This window comes from Lasioglossum baleicum, unplaced genomic scaffold (genome assembly GCF_051020765.1).
Source record: "Lasioglossum baleicum unplaced genomic scaffold, iyLasBale1 scaffold0028, whole genome shotgun sequence".
NCBI classification, from domain to species: Eukaryota; Metazoa; Arthropoda; class Insecta; order Hymenoptera; family Halictidae; genus Lasioglossum; species Lasioglossum baleicum.
In genome coordinates, this window is record NW_027469088.1 from 920,001 (window position 1) to 925,000 (window position 5,000).

The window sequence follows — 5,000 nt, forward strand, 5'->3', positions numbered from 1 at the left end:
TATTCACAGCGGCGTGTTGCTTCTGCTTACAGCGGCGTATTGCCTTATTCACAGCGGCGTGTTGCTTCTGCTTACAGCGGCGTATTGCCTTATTCACAGCGGCGTATTGCCTCTATTTACAGCGGCGTATTGCCTTATTCACAGCGGCGTGTTGCTTCTACTTACAGCGGCGTATTGCCTTATTCACAGCGGCGTATTGCTTCTATTCACAGCGGCGTATTGCCTTATTCACAGCGGCGTATTGCCTTATTCACAGCGGCGTGTTGCTTCTGCTTACAGCGGCGTATTGCCTTATTCACAGCGGCGTGTTGCTTCTGCTTACAGCGGCGTATTGCCTTATTCACAGCGGCGTATTGCCTCTATTTACAGCGGCGTATTGCCTTATTCACAGCGGCGTGTTGCTTCTACTTACAGCGGCGTATTGCCTTATTCACAGCGGCGTATTGCCTCTATTTACAGCGGCGTATTGCCTTATTCACAGCGGCGTGTTGCTTCTGCTTACAGCGGCGTATTGCCTTATTCACAGCGGCGTATTGCCTCTATTTACAGCGGCGTATTGCCTTATTCACAGCGGCGTGTTGCTTCTACTTACAGCGGCGTATTGCCTTATTCACAGCGGCGTATTGCCTCTATTTACAGCGGCGTATTGCCTTATTTACAGCAGCGTACTGCTTTCAGTTACAGCGGCCCATTTCCAGAGTTCCAGCGGCGTATAGCTTCATGTTGTAGCGCCGTACTGCTTCATCTTCTAGCAGCGTATTGCCGGAGTTCTAGCAGCATATTCCTTATATTATTAGAACAATGTAGCTGAAATAACCAATTATCCCATACGAATGCCACCTGAAAATAATACATGTGATTTAAAAGTAAAAAATTAAAATATAAATTTTTTATTTTATTAATAAGATACGAATAATATAATACAATATCAACATATTGTATTATTTCAACCAATTACATGTTGTTTTATTGACAATGCCCAAAACCGGCATCCCAATATCCGCACAAATCCACAGACATGGTTCGAACGAAAAAAAAAAAAGGGACAGAGGGAATCTCGTTAATCCAAACACGCGCATCGCAAACATATCCGGGGACGATCTACCTAACAGTACAGACCAAAACTGACTCCCGCCGTTTACCCGCACGACCGATAGAACACGATTAGTACACGTCGAAATATAACTCGGAACATTATTTCTCAATAACTCGATAAATACTCATCCGAGCGCTTTCATACTTGATATTTGTCTTCGAAATGCTTTACCACACGATGATCTAATATTTATAATTGTCCGAGTAAGCCGGAAAGATAAGTTTACTCTTGGCGGTCGGAGCAATATTTCTCAAAAACTGAAGCAATACGCGTCCGAGAGCTTTGAAACTCGAGAAATATTGATGACAAGCGGTATCGTGCGTGGATATAACGATTAAAGTCGTGCGGGAGCTCGGGGAGAAAAGTTTACTCTTGGCGGTTGGACTTAGAAAAATTTCGCTCGAGCTCCTTCGCACGGCGATCCGACGCGCCTCGGCGCGCGAACGATTCGTTCGAGCGGCCGAGCAAGCGATGCGCTCCGAACATTATTCTCAGTTTATTCGATAAATACTCATCCGAGCGCTTTCATACTTGATATTTGTCTTCGAAATGCTTTACCACACGATGATCTAATATTTATAATTGTCCGAGTAAGCCGGAAAGATAAGTTTACTCTTGGCGGTCGGAGCAATATTTCACAAAAACTGGAGCAATACGCGTCCGAGAGCATTGAAACTCGAGAAATATTGATGACAAGCGGTATCGTGCGTGGATATAACGATTAAACTCGTGCGAGAGCTCGGGGAGAAAAGTTTACTCTTGGCGGTTGGACTTAGAAAAATTTCGCTCGAGCTCCTTCGCACGGCGATACGACGCGCCTCGGCGCGCAAACGATTCGTTCGAGCGGCCGAGCAAGCGATGCGCTCCGAACATTATTCTCAGTTTATTCGATAAATACTCATCCGAGCGCTTTCATACTTGATATTTGTCTTCGAAATGCTTTACCACACGATGATCTAATATTTATAATTGTCCGAGTAAGCCGGAAAGATAAGTTTACTCTTGGCGGTCGGAGCAATATTTCACAAAAACTGGAGCAATACGCGTCCGAGAGCATTGAAACTCGAGAAATATTGATGACAAGCGGTATCGTGCGTGGATATAACGATTAAAGTCGTGCGGGAGCTCGGGGAGAAAAGTTTACTCTTAGCGGTTGGACTTAGAAAAATTTCGCTCGAGCTCCTTCGCACGGCGATCCGACGCGCCTCGGCGCGCGAACGATTCGTTCGAGCGGCCGAGCAAGCGATGCGCTCCGAAGATTATTCTCAGTTTATTCGATAAATACTCATCCGAGCGCTTTCATACTTGATATTTGTCTTCGAAATGCTTTACCACACGATGATCTAATATTTATAATTGTCCGAGTAAGCCGGAAAGATAAGTTTACTCTTGGCGGTCGGAGCAATATTTCACAAAAACTGGAGCAATACGCGTCCGAGAGCATTGAAACTCGAGAAATATTGATGACAAGCGGTATCGTGCGTGGATATAACGATTAAAGTCGTGCGGGAGCTCGGGGAGAAAAGTTTACTCTTGGCGGTTGGACTTAGAAAAATTTCGCTCGAGCTCCTTCGCACGGCGATCCGACGCGCCTCGGCGCGCGAACGATTCGTTCGAGCGGCCGAGCAAGCGATGCGCTCCGAACATTATTCTCAGTTTATTCGATAAATACTCATCCGAGCGCTTTCATACTTGATATTTGTCTTCCAAATGCTTTACCACACGATGATCTAATATTTATAATTGTCCGAGTAAGCCGGAAAGATAAGTTTACTCTTGGCGGTCGGAGCAATATTTCACAAAAACTGGAGCAATACGCGTCCGAGAGCATTGAAACTCGAGAAATATTGATGACAAGCGGTATCGTGCGTGGATATAACGATTAAACTCGTGCGAGAGCTCGGGGAGAAAAGTTTACTCTTGGCGGTTGGACTTAGAAAAATTTCGCTCGAGCTCCTTCGCACGGCGATCCGACGCGCCTCGGCGCGCGAACGATTCGTTCGAGCGGCCGAGCAAGCGATGCGCTCCGAACATTATTCTCAGTTTATTCGATAAATACTCATCCGAGCGCTTTCATACTTGATATTTGTCTTCGAAATGCTTTACCACACGATGATCTAATATTTATAATTGTCCGAGTAAGCCGGAAAGATAAGTTTACTCTTGGCGGTCGGAGCAATATTTCACAAAAACTGGAGCAATACGCGTCCGAGAGCTTTGAAACTCGAGAAATATTGATGACAAGCGGTATCGTGCGTGGATATAACGATTAAAGTCGTGCGGGAGCTCGGGGAGAAAAGTTTACTCTTGGCGGTTGGACTTAGAAAAATTTCGCTCGAGCTCCTTCGCAGGGCGATCCGACGCGCCTCGGCGCGCGAACGATTCGTTCGAGCGGCCGAGCAAGCGATGCGCTCCGAACATTATTCTCAGTTTATTCGATAAATACTCATCCGAGCGCTTTCATACTTGATATTTGTCTTCCAAATGCTTTACCACACGATGATCTAATATTTATAATTGTCCGAGTAAGCCGGAAAGATAAGTTTACTCTTGGCGGTCGGAGCAATATTTCACAAAAACTGGAGCAATACGCGTCCGAGAGCATTGAAACTCGAGAAATATTGATGACAAGCGGTATCGTGCGTGGATATAACGATTAAACTCGTGCGAGAGCTCGGGGAGAAAAGTTTACTCTTGGCGGTTGGACTTAGAAAAATTTCGCTCGAGCTCCTTCGCACGGCGATCCGACGCGCCTCGGCGCGCGAACGATTCGTTCGAGCGGCCGAGCAAGCGATGCGCTCCGAACATTATTCTCAGTTTATTCGATAAATACTCATCCGAGCGCTTTCATACTTGATATTTGTCTTCGAAATGCTTTACCACACGATGATCTAATATTTATAATTGTCCGAGTAAGCCGGAAAGATAAGTTTACTCTTGGCGGTCGGAGCAATATTTCACAAAAACTGGAGCAATACGCGTCCGAGAGCATTGAAACTCGAGAAATATTGATGACAAGCGGTATCGTGCGTGGATATAACGATTAAAGTCGTGCGGGAGCTCGGGGAGAAAAGTTTACTCTTGGCGGTTGGACTTAGAAAAATTTCGCTCGGTCGGAGTTGCTCGCAATGCGCCCGGAACATTATTCTGAGTTTATTCGATAAATATTCATCCTAAAGCTTTGATACTTGATATTTATTGTTAGAATGCGTTATTATACAATGATCTAATATTTATAATGGTCTGGGAACGCTAGGAAAAAAGTTTACTCTTGGCGGTTGGACTTAGAAAAATTTCGCTCGGTCGGAGTTGCTCGCAATGCGCCCGGAACATTATTCTGAGTTTATTCGATAAATATTCATCCTAAAGCTTTGATACTTGATATTTATTGTTAGAATGCCTTATTATACAATGATCTAATATTTATAATGGTCTGGGAACGCTAGGAAAAAAGTTTACTCTTGGCGGTTGGACTTAGAAAAATTTCGCTCGGTCGGAGTTGCTCGCAATGCGCCCGGAACATTATTCTGAGTTTATTCGATAAATATTCATCCTAAAGCTTTGATACTTGATATTTATTGTTAGAATGCGTTATTATACAATGATCTAATATTTATAATGGTCTGGGAACGCTAGGAAAAAAGTTTACTCTTGGCGGTTGGACTTAGAAAAATTTCGCTTCGGTCGGAGTTGCTCGCAATGCGCCCGGAACATTATTCTGAGTTTATTCGATAAATATTCATCCTAGAGCTTTGATACTTGATATTTATTGTTAGAATGCGTTATTATACAATGATCTAATATTTATAATGGTCTGGGAACGCTAGGAAAAAAGTTTACTCTTGGCGGTTGGACTTAGAAAAATTTCGCTTCGGTCGGAGTTGCTCGTAATGCGCCTGGAACA